The sequence below is a fragment of the Daphnia magna genome, linkage group LG9 (genome assembly GCF_020631705.1).
Source record: "Daphnia magna isolate NIES linkage group LG9, ASM2063170v1.1, whole genome shotgun sequence".
NCBI classification, from domain to species: Eukaryota; Metazoa; Arthropoda; class Branchiopoda; order Diplostraca; family Daphniidae; genus Daphnia; species Daphnia magna.
Window position 1 is genome coordinate 9,106,268 of NC_059190.1, and position 18,285 is coordinate 9,124,552.

At 36.1% G+C, this 18,285-nt stretch overlaps 1 long non-coding RNA gene, 1 other non-coding gene and 1 pseudogene across 2 annotated transcripts; 2 read left to right on the plus strand and 1 right to left on the minus strand.

Moving 5' to 3' along the window:
- Positions 1-525: 525 nt before the first annotated feature.
- On the minus strand, positions 526-597 carry Trnac-gca. The gene has a single exon. It is a non-coding gene; the product is annotated as a tRNA-Cys (tRNA).
- A 1,939-nt stretch (positions 598-2,536) lies between these two features.
- Positions 2,537-4,331, plus strand: LOC116928530. Its single transcript, XR_006651141.1, has 7 exons — positions 2,537-2,629; positions 2,695-2,903; positions 2,966-3,186; positions 3,241-3,741; positions 3,798-3,883; positions 3,941-4,091; positions 4,149-4,331. It is a non-coding gene; the product is annotated as an uncharacterized LOC116928530 (long non-coding RNA).
- Positions 4,332-5,898: 1,567 nt separating this feature from the next.
- On the plus strand, positions 5,899-6,520 carry LOC116928632 (annotated as a pseudogene).
- Positions 6,521-18,285: the final 11,765 nt, after the last annotated feature.

The window sequence follows — 18,285 nt, forward strand, 5'->3', positions numbered from 1 at the left end:
TCAGTGACAGTTGTAAGGTTACGCAAACAAAAGCGAATTCACTGCCTAGGATTCGGCAACCAGCTAGGTAACAATTACGCAAATTAATTTTTTTAAACTGTAATAGAATCAAATGAAAAAGCCACTATACCACGTATCAAATTTTGACAGAATTTTGTACAAAATTTGGGGACGATTGGTCATTCAGGAAGAGAAACGTATATGGAAATACATAATGGACATTAAACCTTCTGAGATCTACTACCTACTACCCCCTATTCCCCACACCCTAAAATTGTTATAGTCCTTCAGTATATATACATATATACCCTCAGGGATAAAGGACTTTACACAACTGCTAATTTGGTTTCTTGGTAGAAAAGAAATTAGATCTAAATGAGAAACATGGTGTGCTTCAATCAATGTACGTACAATTTCAGAAATGATTCAATTTTTTAGTATTTCTTGAATACATTTAGTTTAGGAAATTCCATAATCCGTAAATTTATTCGCTCAGTTTTTTTATTATATCAATTATAATCACTAAGGGGGCACCCAGGTTTGAACTAGGGACATTTCGATCTGCAGTCGAATGCTCTACCACTGAGCTATACCCCCATGATCGGTTAAAAAGAGGACAAAATAACAAATTTTGTGCTGAGATCTATCAAATATTTTTTAATTTGATTAGAATTGGACATGAAGCCCTGCGTTGATAAGCTAAGCTGATCTGTTTTGGGATCTTGTATTTCAAAATTGCTTTCACTATTCGCTCATCTTTCCCTAATTTTATTAAGCATACAGAATAATAGCAGAAAGTTTGTGTTCAAAAACGGCAAGGAATCCGATTTCGATGCTTGATCACATTAAATAAAATAAACAGACTTTACACAACAGCTAATTTGGTTTCTTGGTAGAAAAGAAATTAGATCTAAATGAGAAACATGGGTGTGCTTCAATAACCGGTACGTAGAATTTCAGAAATAACTCAATTTTTTTAGTATTTCATGAGTACATATAGTTTAGGATATTCCATAATCCGTAAGCTTATTCACTCAGTTTTTTATTATACCAATTATAATCACAAAGGGGAACCAGATTTGAACTGGGGACATTTCGATCTGCAGTCGCATGCTCTACCACTGAGCTATACCCCCTTGATCGGTTAAAAGAGGACAAAATAAAAAATTTTGTGCTGAATCTATCAAATATTTTTTATTTGATTAGAATTAGACATGAAGCCCTGCGTTGATAAGCTAAGCTGATCTGTTTTGGGATCTTGTATATCAAAATTGCTTTCACTATTCGCTAATCTTTCCCTAATTTTATTAAGCATACAGAATAATAGCAGAAAGTTTGTGTTCAAAAACGGCAAGGAATCCGATTTCGATGCTTGATCACATTAAATAAAATAAACAGACTTTACACTACAGCTAATTTGGTTTCTTGGTAGAAAAGAATAGATCTAAATGAGAAACATGGTGTGCTTCAATAACCAGTACGTGCAATTTCAGAAATAAATCAATTCATTAAGTATTTGTTGAGTATACAAAGTCTTGGAAATTCCATTATCCGTAAGTTCATTCACTTAGTGTCATTTATTACATTAATAATAAGCACAAGGGGGCACCCAGGTTTGAAATCAGTACATCCCGATCTACAGAAGGATGCTATACCACTGAGCTACCCTCTTGATCAGTTAAAAGAGGACAAAATGACAAATTTTGTGCTGAATCTATCAAAAAAATGAGAATGCAATCGTGAATTAGATGAAGATTTTTTCTCAAAAATAGACAACAAATTGAATTGTCTTGTAAAAGCAATTTCAGGGAATGTAACCATAAATATTACTTAGGATAGTTTAAGTTTAAGACATACTAAGCGACTTAAAAAATTTAACAAAATATACACGCATAAAAAGGAAAAAACTAAATAAATTTTGTGTTTCAAATAGAATTGATCTATTGATCTCTTGGTGTTATGAGCCCAACACCTTACGCTGAGCTATCACACACATACATGTGAATATAGCATCAAAAATAATTTATCTTGTTGCCGCTGTGTAACTTTCTTCTCCATAGTCTCCGTTCTGGCAGCATGTTTACTACTGCAATATAAAAAAATATATAAAAATCTACTGTTTAAAACATTTTGTTAAAGAAAAAATTACTGTTTAATTACTGTTATACAACCTTCTGCACTGACTGCAACGCATTGACAGTTGTAAGGTTACGCAAACTAAAGCGAATTCACTGCCTAATATTCGGCAACCAGCTAGGTAACAATTACGCAAATTATTATTTTTTAAACTGTTATAGAATCAAATGAAAAAACCACTATACCACGTATCAAATTTTGACAGAATTTTGAACAAAATTTGGGGACGATTGGTCATTTCAGGAAGAAACGTATATGGAAATACATAATGGACAATAAACCTTCTGAGATCTACTACAGCATACCCTACCCCTATACCCCACACCCTAAAATTGTTATAGTCCTTCGGTATATATACATATATACCCTCAGGGATAAAAAAAAGTTTATAAAGATTTTTTAAACAAAAAAGGCAATAGGACAAACACGTAATGAGAGCGTAGAGAGCGATGAAGAAAACGATGAAAGATTGGGCAAAGGAATAGGGAATCAGGTAGAAAGTATATACAAACTAAAAAAATAAATTTAAAGAGATTTTTTAAACAAAAACGACAATAGGACAAACCCGTAATGAGAGCGTAGAGAGTGATGAAGAAAACGATGAAAGATTGGACAGGGGAATATGGAATCACAATAAGATTTATATACAAAACAAAAAAACAAGTTTAAAAAAATTTCTTTTTACAAAAAAGAAAATAGGACAAACAGGTAATGTAGAAAGCGAAGAAGAATACGATGGAAGATGGGACAGAGGAATAGGGAGTCAGGTAAAAAAATATATACAAAATATACAAACAAGTTTTTAAAAATTTTATTTACAATAAAACAGAAAATAGAACAATCAGATAACGAGAGCGTACAAAGCGAAGAAGAAAACTTTGAAATATGGGGGGGGAATGGGGGAACAGGTAACAAATATATACAAAATAGAATTCAAATTTCAAATATTGTTTGTTACAACACAATAAGGGTACAAGGCAAACAGATAATGAGACTTTACAAAACGAAAAAGTAGACGAGGAAGGAAGGAGAAAAGAAATGGGAAAACAGGTAACCAATATATAAAAATAAACATTCAATTTTGAACATTGTTATTTATAACAGGGAAGGTAAGGAAGGAAATTATATTGTCACGGGAATTTTTACAAAGGGCATGAATTAACAAATCTGACGAAAACTCAACCAATAGTGATTGTCCGGCTCTTTGCTGCTTGAACAATAAGGCAGTCAATTTGCCTAACTTCCACTAATTGGCGAAAACACGGCCAAAGAGTGGATCAAACTAAACACTGCCAAAAAAGAACAAGATCAAAAAAAGTTCCATGCGTACACTCGGACGAACATGCAGAATCTGAGTCTAGTAGGTCTTCCAATTTTTCTAAAGAGGTGAAGGTTAATGGATTTCTGGGTTCAACATTAGAATTCTGGGTACAATCATTAATTAAGGGTTTCTGGGTAGTAAGGAAGGTCATTCTCTGGAAAGAGCGAGAATGACCTTGTGTAAAAGGCATAGGAGTTATCAAACCAATAATCTCATGACAATATGAAACAGCACAAAACGAAGTTTACGACGAGGAAGGAAGGAGCAAAGGCATGGGAAAACAGGTAACAAATATATAAAAAATAAACATACAAGTTATAAACATTGTTATTTACAACAGAAAAAAGAAGGAAGGGAACCAGATAATGAAACAATACAAAACGAAGAAGAAGACGAGGAAGGATGGGACAAAGAAATAAAAAACGGGTAACAAATATATACAAGAATAAACATACTAGTTTTAAACATTCTTTTTTATAATAGAAAAAAGAAAGAAGGAATCCGTCGACTGAGGCTGCTGAGGCCAGCGAGACTGCTGCTGCTGAATCGTATCAAATCACGGTCAAAGCCAATCGATCATTCGCGAACAGAACCGGGGCGGTTACGCGTTCAAAATTGGTAACTGAAAATAGAGGTACTATTATTCACATCAACTACACAGAATGGAAATAACGAAAAACAATTTTTGTAGAACCTAAATTGGCACAATTGCCTCATGTAAAAATAAATCATAATAAGTCTGCCGTCATCTATCGCTCACCAGGAAAAAAGAACAGAAACAGGAAGAGGAGCAGGAAGAGGAGCAGGAAGAGGAACAGGAAGAAGAACAGGAAGAGGATCAGGAACAGGTTCAGGAACAGGAACAGGAACAGGAACAGGAACAGGAACAGGAACAGGAACAGGAACAGGAACAGGAACAGGAACAGGAACAGGAACAGGAACAGGAACGGGAAAGGGAACGGGAACGGGGCGAGAAGGAAGAGCATGGAAAGAAGAAAACCGTTTGTTGAAGCAGTAAAATTAACATTGCGCGTACTTTTTGTGTGTGTTTAAAAAATAACTGGCAGTAACCTAGTCCTTATTTTGATATTAATCCGGTCAGGCAAAAGAAATACAACGAATTCAGAAGCAGAAGATTTTTTAAACTTTCGATTTTAAAAAATAAAATAATACGTCTTCTTCGGCAGTATTCTGGGCTGACCGACTGATGAATTATTTATAATTCCGGACTTATCGACAAATATATTTATTCTTGAGAGACAGCTTTGTCCTAAGTTAGATGCATGTCGTTTTTTAAAAAAGGTTGGTTCATCTTTGAAAGAAAATGTATTTGTAAATTTTTTTTACATTCTACGAACCACTAATTTCACAACATTGTCAGCATGAGTTAGTTAGTCCTTCAAGGTCCTTAATACTGGAACATTTTAATTTCAATTCGTTTGTAACTACTTCATATTCAACCGCTAGATGACGAATGGGTAGAGAATATTTTGCTAAAGAATATGAATGATGTAAAAACGACCATTCGCAGGTATGAATGAATTTGGCTAATTAAATTTCCCAAGCAATTTTTTCATCTGGTTAAAATTTTAGTAAAATGCAGGGATACCCGGGTCGGATCAGGTTGGTCAAAACTTGATCCTCAACCCGCCCCGAATGCCCCCATAAAAAACCAACCATGGTATAACCAACAAATGCCACAAATGCTCCAACGTATCTGTAAAACAAATTAAATCTTACTTGTGACAATAAATCGTTTAAATATATTTTTAAAAAATGTGAGACCCGTGTTCGAATCTGACGGTAGAAAAATACTTTTTGCATTTCTTTTTTATAGAGCAAAAAGTCGTCCCAGTGAACGCCAAAATGAGAGCTTTGGTGACCATAATATTACGTGTATTAGAGCAGTTATTGCCGGTCATCAACACCTGCTAAAATCGTCTTTAAGTCGTCATTGTAGGATTTCAGGACAGAATAAAGACATCCTAGTAGTGCCGTTAGGATGAATAAATATCCTTTAAAAGACGTAAGCTTGCTATGTGTGATAATAAACCAATATTGGAAAGTCAAGCTTAGTTTATCGTTGACTGTTTCACCTAAAAATATGTATTTTATTTTAGGGAAGAACTAAATAATGCATCCGACGTTTCTACCCTCATTGTTATATTTCTAATTATTTATGATACATCTGGGATTCCTTTTGCCACCAGTAATATTGCTAGCTCTGATAATTTTGTGGAGCAATGTTTGCTATCAAGCAAGGATGAAATTTTAAAAGAACTCGCACTACTATACGCAAGAACAAATCTTTCTCGTAGTGGCCTTGAGAAGTAGCAAAACTAATTAAAAGGATATGACACGATATACCAACATATCCAACGACCATTCTGAAAGCATCACTTTTCGTTAAAGAAGACTCTATTGGAAAAGGTAAAAAAGGCATGATAAAGAAAGAATCAAATGTAATCGAAATTCAAGTTAATGTTGACGGAACTTAAATTTTCAAAACTAACTCCATAGACTTGTGGCGATAATTGTTAGAGTAATGAACTCGCTTAATGCCCTGCCATTTGTCATCAGCGTTTTGTTGGCAAAGGAAAGCCACCAAATCTTGAAAAATATTTAAGGCCATTTTTAGAAGAACTGGTGGGTCTACAAAGTAAAGGTCTCGAATTTAAGGGCCTAACTTATTCCATCGAAATTTCTTCTTTCGTCTGTGATGCTCCTGCCAGGGCATTTCTGAAAGTAATAACTGCGCATACGGAATATTTTGGCTATGAGCGTTGCAATTAGAAACGTGTTTATGACACAGTGTATCGCTGTACAACATTTCCTGAAGTTACTGGTATTTCTCCTAGAACTAACACGTCCTTCCGAGCTCAGTTAAACAAACAACACCATGAAGGTTTCAGTCCATTACTAGATTTCAAAATGAACATAATATCTTGTTTTCCCCTGGACTACATGCATCTTGTTCTACTTGGTGTTTTTAAGCGTCTACACACAATTTGGACAGGCCACTGGAGTAAGAAGCACTTCAAACACAAACTGGGTACACGGTAGAAAGAAAAATGGGAGAAAAGCCTTCGTCAGATTCGAGTTTCATATCCAGTAGAATTTCCATCGTGTAGTAACATTACTGAAACACGTCAACAACAAAAGTTGTTGAATTGTGCGCCCTACTTATTTATATTGGACCTGTCATATTTAAAGGAAATTTTTTAACTGATAAGTACGAACACTTTCTGTGTCTGTAATTGGCAATAAGCATTCCTTGCTCTTCAGAAATGTGCAAAACGTACTTGCATGTGGCCAAAAAATGTTTGAAATATTTTGCTTTTCAATTTGAGGAAATGTAAGGCAAGAATCACATGATTTACAACATCCATTCTATTAATCATTTGGCGAACGATTGTGAAATTCATAGCCCGCTAGATTCAATTTCTGCTTTTCCTTTTGAAACTTTCATTGGAATGATAAAGTTATGTTGTATAATGGCACACAGATCCATTCGTAAGAATAGGCAACCGCACCACCCTCTAGGGAAACCCCCCTAAACGCCCGAAGGAGAGACGGGCGGGACAAGGGACGGCGGAAGGCAGTCCGGGATACGCAACGCGAGAGAAGAGTCTCGCATAACGCGTGTCGAGAGAGAAAATAAACGTGTACTTCATCTATTGTCTCGGTCTTTAAAACGTTTCGTAACAGTTACTTATCAGATCACCCAATAAAGTGCTTGCACAAGTGGTTAGGAGAATTCAGGAACTTGAAAACATTTCAGAATTAGACCAAACCATCAAGAAGTCAGTGTTCAATCCTGAAAATCCACTTGCCTGTTTATGTACAGTATGTTCCAAAAAAATCCGACTACCCTTTTCAAATAAAAATGCCCCTTATTGTCAAATAGCACAATTGCACCGAGTTTTAGGCCAAAATGGAGGCAAATGGTAAAATCTTGTAAGAAATTGCCATGGAAACGAGACACCCATCAGTGAGCTCGCATCCTTACATCAGTGTGTGCTGGGAATACTTGCCTTTAGGCATAGCAAAGAATTTAACAAAGTTTTACCATTTTTTTCCTCTACTGGTCTACGCGAGACAGAGTTAAGGAATGGAAATCTCGTTTGGGCAACCAGACATTTATTTTAGGTGGATTTGCTCACCAAAACAAAAGAATATTTTTATTATATCATTATTAAATTATAATAATATAATTTAAATTACTATTTATAAAAATTTTTTAACTGAAATAAAATAATATATAATTTTATTTATGAATATTAGATTTATTTATTACAATAGTAAATTATTAGGCATTTTTGTTTTGAAACTTTTCATTAAAGAATACTTAATAAGTCACTATTATAATTAATATATTTAATATATATTATTAATTTCAATTGTTATTTTTTAATAAATTGTGATTTATATTATATTATTGTTATTTAATAATGATATAATTAAAGTATTCTTTTGTTTTTGTTGGTTAAGCAAATCCGCCTACAACAAATGTTTGGCGCCATAGAAACGAAACTTCCATCTTTAGTCTGTCTCGTAGATCAGTAGAGAAAAGATAAAACTTTGTAAAATTCTTGGCTATGCCTAACGGAAGTATTCCCTGCACACTGATGTAAGGATGCGAGCTAACTAATGGTTGTCTCGTTTCATGGCAATTTCTTACATGGTTTTCCACATTTTACCATGTGTTTCAATTTGGCCTAAAACTCGATGCAATTGTGCTATTTGACAATAGGGTGCATTTTTATTTGAAAAGGGTGGTCGGATTTTTTTGGAACATACTGTACATTGAAGGAACATTTGAAAATCAATACCAAAAAGGACTCCAAAGGATAGGAGTTACCGGTTCTATTCTGGTCAGGGGGTTATTCCGGTCAACAAGCTTTAAATATACTGAATAATATTTTCTAATTTGCAAAGAAATATTATGTAAACAATGCCGTGCTGCATTTTTTAAAAAGAAATCGAATCGTTCAACAAATATTTGCTGAAATACATCTTGTTGTCCATATTGCAATAAATTTGTGTAGTGTCGCAAAAACTTCTGCGTTAAGCGACGCGTATATGAAACACTATAGAAACTTTTTTTTTGTAAAAAAATAGCTCTCTTTTTCTGGAATATTGTTATTTATCTTGAATTTTTATTTTATTTTGTGGTTATTATTTAATCTGGAATCACGTTGGGATTCCTCATCGGGGCTGGTCCGATCAACTTCGGGTGGTTAAACCAGTCAGTTTCATGTTCAGTTTTCTCACCTTGTTAACAGCTTGTTAACCGGTAACCTTCAAATCCGGAAAGGCATTTTTTTTTTGGTTTTCTGACTCATGACTCATTGAGAAATTTGAATTTGATAAACAACAACCAGGTCCGGCCATGCTGTCCTTCACGTTAAATGGACAAACTTATACATTTTTGTAATAGTTAGAGTGATGATTTTTTTTATTCATTTGATTCATTGAGGGATTCATTTTATGTGAAACTTATCATTTTATGTGTTTTTGTTTAAAATATAGATTTCCAATTCAAAAATTCTAAGATAAAAATCACAAATAACTTTTTTTCACTTCATTTCAGAAGAAAAAATTCTGAAATATCTCTTACGGTTGAAAATTTGCAGGGAAACAACAAAAGCTGACCGAAATAGCCACGGTTTTCCTACTATCTGTGTGAAAAAGGGATGGCTGTAAAACTTGTGGTTCATTAACACTCCTGTGTGTCCGTCAGATATTTTACAAGGCCATGAAACTTGTATGGCAAGTTTTTCGTGCCAAAAGTCTCCCCTGCACCCTACAAGCAAAAACCTCCAACTCGGATGCTATTCGTCAACCCCACCTCAACCTCGGATGCTATTCGTCACCCCCAACCTCAACCTCGGATGCTATTCGTCACCCCCGCAATGCTATGGCGTTATCGAAAACGCTATATCACCCCGCTATTTTGAAAACTACCCGTCAAATCTATGCTGCCACCTGGTGGCGAATCACAGAAGCTCTGTCATGGAGCTACTAGATAGGAATTTTAAAAGTCACCCAGGGCTACTAGCGCCACTTGTGTTTGGGTCCGAAAGTTATTTGTCTGTCTCCACACAATACACGAAGCAGATTCTTACGGTTTTTAGTTTGATAAAATAAACGATGGGCATGATGCAAACAGATTTGGCCAAAAGTTACGTTTCAGTTGTATTTTCTCTCCACGCTGAAGATCTAAGGGAACGTGGGAGTAGACAAAGCAAAAGAAAGAGGGAAAGAAATCCACGAGGGGAAACCAGCGTAAACACAGCATCCTCTTATGGTCCTATCGCTCACCCGGTTTACTCCACACTGATCAGACATCAGGTGACAATCGGCACCTGGCTTATTGACCCGCCATCTGGCAGAGACGAATACATGCCTACAATCAGGGGTGGGAAAAAAGGAGAAAGTGTGTTTTTTAAACGACATTTGGAAATTTAGGGCTTGGTAATGTTGCTTACCGAAACAATTTAGCTTATGTTCCAGCTGCCTGTGATGTTTACCCTGTTGTCAATGGCGTAAGTGTAGCCTTTCTGAATGTGATGCTGGAGATCGGTGTTCGATTCCAGATGAGGTGATGAATTATTGTGGTTACCTTACGAGAAATTCTCGTTCATAAATAAAACAAGATTTCATCGAGCAATATGTGCTTTTTTTGTTTATTAAATAACTTTAAAATAATAATTCACTTCGTTCTAAAAAAATAATATTCCCAGCATATTCGAATGGAAAATATTATAAAAAGACGAAATATTTCGCAATTCATTATCGAGAATCGAACACTGATCTACGGCGTCGCATCCAGATTCCAGAGACTCTACACATATGCCATCGGTATCGACAAAATGGTGCACAGGCAGCTCGATAATTCATTTTGGTAGAAGAATATTACACAGCCAATATCCAACATTTCCAACTGTCGTTTTAAAAAAACACATTACCCTGGGAGTTGCAAAAATGTTCCGACTTGTTACTTGCCTTAAAGCGTAATACCTTAAGGCCTAAAAAAAATTTCTAGACTTACCCAGCCCTGCCTATGTTCTATGTTTCCATCACCCCGTCTACCCTCCCTCTTAAAGAAAAATAAACAAAAACCCTTTACCCCGCCAATAGGTGGCTTTAAAAAATTAAATCGGTGTTCGGATTTTTGTTCAGGATACGGTACCTCTATTGAACTCTAAAGAAAATGTTGTCCTCTATTGAACGGTAACAATGGATTTGTTTTAGTCAATTATAAATGAGTAATAAATAGGGTTATTTGAATACACCCTGGGTTGGGGCAAGTTGGTACATTTCAACATGGGATATGTTAGCATATGCATTATACATGCACATGCATAGTACATGGCCTGTCAAAATGTCAGTGAATTGTAAGTCGAATTTTTGCTAGATATGACCATGGTCTAACATTAGAGGTCCCAGAACTGTCGTCTGCTTGGCCTATTTTGGGCTGTTCGTCTGCAATTCCCGCGGACAAATTTTGGGGCACTCGCTAGGGGCGCTGACTACCCGGATCAGTCATAACATTTCCCTCCGAAACGTTGTTTTGTTGAAAAATGCCAAAAAATAGTTTTCGAAAAAAAAAATTAAATAGTTTTTTTTTATCTTTGAATTCTCTCATTTTGAAAGCAGAAGGTCAAAACTGGGCCCCTGGGGGCCTTCTGGCAATTCTGTGCGTCCCTTGAGGATTCTGGTACTCGTGGGAAAGGAAATAAAATGCGCCTCATGCGGCTCCGTTTTTCTTGAGTCGTCGGTTGAGAAGAAGCTAATTTGCTAATAGACTTCTAAGTCGTGCACTCGTACTAAGTTTCGAAAACAATTATGTCAAATTCAGATAATGGCTTGAAAAAGTAAAGTCGCCCAAGTGGGGCAGCAAATCGTAAGGCTAAGGCAACTAAAGATGTAAAAGAGAAACAACTATTAAACTCAATACCCAAACTTAGCAAATTTGGATTTTGAAAAAAAGCTGATTTAAATTCAAACGGCTCTGCCTCAGCTTCAGTTTTATTGGATGTTGAAAATGAAGACAATGATGAAGTTTAAATCGAATCGAATGTATCAAGTCCTTTATCTAATGTTCTTACTGATTCTCCTGTTTCACATGAAAACATTCACGATGATCGTGTCGAAAACCATTTATGTAATCATAATGTTGTTGACATCGATTTCCATTCGTGTTTGGGAGCTTCAAATTTAACTGAAGCAATTGTATCAGTTAAGCTTGGGCGCACTAATGACGCTGGACTTTGGGGGAAATTAAGTCAAGACGGTATAGACTATTGGATTAAAAACGGGCCAGAAAAATGTCAGCACCACGACGATAAGTCTAATTTTGAGGCATCCTTGCAAAAATTTTGTGACTAAAATAGAAAATTTTCGAAAAACCTTCTTTACCGAGTACTTCAAACGGATCAGAAAAACATCAATCAGTTTAAAGTTTTGCGGGATTGGATTCTTTACTCCCCGGCAACGGGGAAAATATTTTGTTTTCCTTGCATCCTTTTTTCATTGCCATCGTCAACAACATTTGGAGATCCTTGTGTGGAATTTAAAGACTGGAAGCATGGTGATTCTTCACTTCGACAGAACGAAGATAGCAAAAGTCATAAAACAAACGCAACTACTTTAGCCTTAAGGAGGCGTCTTTTTGGAAAAATTGATCATCATATAGAGGAAGTGAGAAGCACAGAAGGCTCATACTGGAAATCATTTTTATTGCGTGTTCTTGCTGTCATAAAATTTCTGTGTGAAAGAGGCCTTCCACTTCATGGAGATAACGAACTAATAGGATCGCCAAAAAACGACAACTTTCTTGGTATTCTTGAATTAATGAGTCAGTTTGACCCGTTCATTTGTAACCATTTAAAAGAATATGGCAAAAAAGAAAAGGACCGATCTTCTTATTTATCTTCGACCATCTACGAAGAGTTAATTACAATTATGGGTGTGAAAGTGCTTTCTTTAACTATTTCTGAAATCCAAGAAGCAAGATTTTTTTCTGTGTCCATTGATTCTACACCAGACTTGACACCCGTTGACCAGCTCTCCATGATTATCAGATATGTTTCAGTAACGTCTCACGAAGCTACCGAACGTTTTCTGTTCTTTATTCCTATTGAAAGCCATACTGGTGAATATCTGTCCAACATTATTCTTAAATTTTTCGAGAACCAAAAAATTGACATACAAAAAACACGAGGGCAATCGTACGATAATGCTGTTAATATGTCAGGAAGGTACAATGGCATGCAAGCTAAAATAATTGAAAAAAATCCCCTTGCTTTTTACATTCCCTGTACTGCCCATTCACTAAAGCTTGCTGGGGTTTGTGCAGTTGAAAGCTGTCTTGAGGCCACTCGCTTTTTCTGAATTGTCCAACAACTTTTTTCTTTTTTTCTTTTAATAGGATCAAAGCTTCATCGTTGGTCAAACGGTTCTTTTTTGTTTTTCGTTTTCTGTGTAAATAAAAATATTGGCCCAAAAAAGTTAGTTGTCAAGCACCTTTCGGACACTAGATGGTCTGCACGAGCTGATGCTGTCAAAGCTCTTTCGTTTGGCTATACCGAAATTCAAGATGCGCTTGAAGAATTGTTGATGGATTTACAACAAACGCCTGATGCAAGGCATCAAGCCTAATCTTTATTTTGCCACGTGCTATTTCGCGAGACTGCCATAATGACAAGACTTTGGAATTCAGTCATGGAGAGATTTAATATAGTAAGCAAAACTTTGCAACCCGAAACTTTGGACTTGGGCAGCGCTGTGTTGATGATGAAATCCTTAACAGATTTCGTAGCTAATCATCGAGAAAGATTTGATGACTTTGAAAACGAAGCCTTAAAGCTGATTCCAAACGGAAAATATAGAGATGCAGATAAAATACCAAGAAGGCGTCGACAGCAAGTTAATGATGGTCCAAGCGAAGATGTCGTTCTTTCAGGGCAAACTCGCTTTCGAGTGGATGGATTTCTTCCGATATTGGACTCTTTGTCGCAAACTCTAATTTACCAGACAAACGCTTACAATAAAGTTGCTGGCTTATTCGGATTTCTCAATAATTGTTGGAGATTGGATTTTGATATTTTGATCGAAAAGGCTACCATTTTGCAAACTCAGTATAGTTCTGACTTAGAGAAATCGTTTTCTGATGAGTTGACACATTTCAGCCTATACATTAAGCAGTACCTTGAGACAGAAAGCCCAGAGTTCAAAAAGTCATTTACTGTGAATATGATGTAGGGGAGACTGGAGTAAGCCGGGACGGTTTTCGTTTTCCCCCTATATCTCCCAAACTAATAATTAAATTAATTTATTATTTTGTTTTGATGTATTCCATACTGTAACGTACCCCCCATATTTTTTATATAATTTAATAATAAACCATTTTCCCATATAAGACCTTTAAAGATTTCTTAGATTTGTGGGAGGAGCCTTTTTTTGGGGTAAGTGAGGACACTAGGGTGGGTGGTGAGGGACGTCCTCCGTTTTCGCCTTAAAATTCATTTAAAAAATTTGTAAAAATTGAAATAGCGTCCCACTGCATAGACTCTATAAGTTAATAAATGTTTCAATTTGATTATTGTGTTAATAAAAAAATTTTCTTGTATGATAAAAAAATCCTTATTACAAGATAGGTGGGGGTTGGGCTTATTGTAATCGATTAATATACTGAATAATCGATTACTTGTTATCATTGTAAGGAACAGTAATGGCGTCATGAGCTCGGTGATGAGTGATGGGCTTGAAGGCCAAACCCGCCCACTAATGTCCCATTTTAGTCAAAAACAGCTTTCCCGATTTCCCGATAAAGACTTTTTTTTTAAACGTTAATATTATCTACAGTAATTGATCAAAAATTATAATTTTTGTTTTTAACAATGAAGAAATGATTAAGCTTCATTTCCATATTAAATTTACATGCCATTTACGATTATTTTTTTCTAGAAACATTAAATGGCGGAGACAAAATTAACTAAAAAAAAACGTTTTTTAGTTTTGTTAATAACTGATACAGTTATTGACAAAACTTAACCAAATTTCATGCCAAAGTAGATTGTATGTATCTAAATAACAAACTAAAAAAAATGTTAATTTTATTAAAATCTACTATTTTTCCCCCTACTGTCCCTCTTGACCCGGTGTCCCAGCATACTCCAGTCTCCCCTATCAAACTCTATTCACACAGAAAGTGCAGTTCACTTTCCCAAATGTTGAGCCCTTCGCATTTATCTATCTCTAATGGTAAGTGTTGCTTCTGGGGAGAGATCTTTTTCGAATCTTAAGTTGATTAAAAACGAAAAAAGGACAACTATGGGCCAAAAAAGACTAAACTTTCTCTCATGTCGATTGAAACGAATTTATAAAATGTCTCTCTTTCGAGGATGTCGTAGAGCAGTTTGTGAAAGAAAAAATACGAAAAGTATTACGCCACAAGTGTTACGTATCAAAGTAACTGTCAAAATGTGTAATTTGTGGAAAGAGCTAGCCTGTTTCTTGTCAATACAAACGTGGAAAGCAAAAATATTGTTTCTTAATCATTAAAAAAATAAATAAGCGCAAATTAGTCAAAAGCCCAAGGGCGCAAAAAATCTTAATAAGGTACTGTCCAGCCCACTTGAATAAACCAAGACCAAACAAAAGAAAGCAACGTACAGAGAGGCAAGTGGTGGCCCACAAGAAGAGGATAGGGTCAGAACATGACCAAGATGGACCCCCAGACGACACCGACGACGTCGCCGACAACTTGGAACCGGATCATGTTTCTAATTGAGGGCTGGCCTTGCGATCCTTGGGTCTTTTTTAACCACAAAAAGTGTAAAATTCCACCAGCATGGTACTGGGTTACCCCCAAGGATGATCCGACGGTACGTTTTCTGACTACGGTAAAATAGAAATTGTCAATTTCATTTCGTTTACTTTTGACAGGCTTCCATTTGTATACAATTGCATGTCAAAACAAAGGCAAAGTCGTTACAATTTCGGGACAAGACTGTCTACCTCTCCCTAAGATTGTTTATTAATGTGTATTAATGTATATTAAGGTTTATAATACAAAGAGGAATTGATTCAGGTTTCCTTTATTTGTATAGTAAATTTTTTTTATTTTTAATACAGAAAAAAACAGCGTAAAAAACATTCTCAAGCGACTACTTTCCCCATTGTTGACAACGTTATGGCGGGAATCTTATGACTGATCCGGGTAGTCAGTGCCCCCTAGCGAGTGCCCCAAAATTTGTCCACGGAAATAGCAGACAAAACACCTAGCAGACGACAGTTTTAGGACCTCTAATGTTAGACCATGATATGACTTACGGTGAAACAATACAGTCTTCACCAGTGAACGGATTCAGATCCAAGTATGTTATTCCATGAAAACGGATGCCGCGAGTGGTGACCAACGGATCCGTTTCCCTTCACTGATGGGCAAGTAACTTCAGTCGCGCCACCTTTCCTCCGTACATGTGAGTATAATAGTTCGAAGGCGCTCAGATTTGAATCCATTCGCGGAAGTATAAAGTCATGCTTCATTTTTTCAGAGTTTAAATGTTGAATTTCCGTTCACGGATTGTATTTCAATTTTCAGTGTAAAATTTGTATTACAGATATTACAATTGTAACGAAGGCCTACAAATATATTTACTCAACATGCCCACATTTTATGATCTTATGTTACTCCCTTTTTCACTTATGATATCCACCTTTTTCCTTATGTTAACGTTTACAATTCGTATCGTATTTCCTGTTTACTTCCTTGAAACGTTGTTTGTCAATCCGGAGATGAAGTCATCAACGCTTTTAGCTGACCTCGATGAACACCTGCAACTGATACGCATATCGCACAATAAATAAACAATCAGTTGATTGGTTGCTTACACGTCATAATCAATCAATTAATAAAACATCTCTTGATTGGTTGCTCGTGCCGAGTTGCGACAGGCCATCAGCGTCTGTGACCACTCCCGAAATGCGAGGTTTCGTGATGAACCCACATTTCCGACAAACAGAGTCGTTCGGCAACTTCCACAACGTTTAGACGCGGAAACTCTGTCGGTGCAAATTCTTGAATTTGCTAGAGTCTTCTCACAGTTCTGAAACGTTTAGTAGTCGAATTGCTGAGTGTTAATTTCTCCGCTTCCTATCGTTTTACCAACGTGCGCTCCCGTAACGCTCAAGCTACATCGGTAAGCTTCCAAATTGTCCTTATTTCGTTGGTCATTATGGTTTGGCTCGTTATCCCCTTTCTTGTCATATTGTATGTCCTTTCCCGTGTAATTCTTATGGCCTTAGTCAAGTAAAATACATGTCTATCATTTTGGGTAATTCGCCTCCGAGTTCACTTAAATTCCAATTCGAAACAACATTTAATTCTTTGTAATACTCAACTCCCCAAAGGGATGTATTACACAATGTTTACAGGATTTGTTTCCGTTTACGGATTGTTTACCTTATTTATATACGTGCCTAATTCTTAATTTTCATTGATTAATCAAATCACTTAATTAATGTGTTGATGTAATTTAAATTTTGAATTTTCGATCATGGATTGTATTTCAATTTTCAGTATAAAATTTGTATTACAGGTATTACAATGTTTACAGGATTTGTTTCCGTTTACGGATTGTTTACCTTATTTATATAATTGCCTAATTCTTAATTTTCATTTATCAATTTAAACAACTTAATTAATATTCATTGAATTGTTGTTTTCTCCAACACCCTTTTGGATTACAATGCCTTTGTCGGAAGAGCGTTAAGGTAATAGTTTAACAGATTTGCAGTACAACAGTTTTATGTGTATTAATTAATATTTCATTTTTGCATGATTAGCAACTTATTGCAGAAAATAACCTTTGGAAGACAAGGCCAACGGGAGCAAAATGGACTAGTGGAAAAAGATGGGATAGGATACAAACTGTAAGAAAGAACTTGGAAAGACTTCATGAGGAGAATGAAGTCCAATATGCTGTTTTCTTAACTTACCCGAATCCTAGGGGTAATCCCTCCCATTATCTCTACGTGGAAGGAGAAGACATGAAGAATTTAGTGAAAGATGAGAGAAGATTTCCCAAGTGCTTTTTGGAACTGAAACCAAAATGGATCAATCCTGCTACATTTGTGCTGAGTGAAACTCTTGTTAAGAGAAAAAGGCTTCATAGTGATGAGAGCATGGAACGTGACACTGAGAAGTCTGCGAGTGCTGGTCCAGATGAATACAATGATTTGCCTGCTGGTCCAGCTGATGACAATTATCTGCCTGCTGGTCCAGCTGAAGACAATGATCTGCCTGCTGGTCCAGCTGATGACAATGATCTGCCTGCTGGTCCAGCTGAAGACAATGATATGCCTGCTGGTCCAAGTCGAAGTTATGCTCCTGAAAGTGGAGAACTTGATCAGCTTTCTTCCCTTGGTACCTCACTGCTACACCACAGTAACGTTGATCCTGTGAATCTAATACAAGAAGACAAGGCGTTATTTCAGGTAAAAATATAGTTTAAAATGTAAATTGTTGTTACGGTACATCATCATCTTTCTTTTCAGAATCAGGAAAAAATTAGATTCCAGAATGCAACCGAGCCTTTTACTTACATAGTAAACAATAAGAACTACCGTGTGGGGCCAGCACGAAAGAGTACAATTAACATATAGGTTTTTGTTATAATCGAAGAGTTAGAAACTGTTCTAAACACGTAAATTTAAGGCCACAATTGGAAATTTTTACGGATTTGAAGCCAACAAGTTGGCACTACGTACATTTCGGTTGCAAGTTGCCAACCCCTCATTCTATAAAAAGTTTTTTT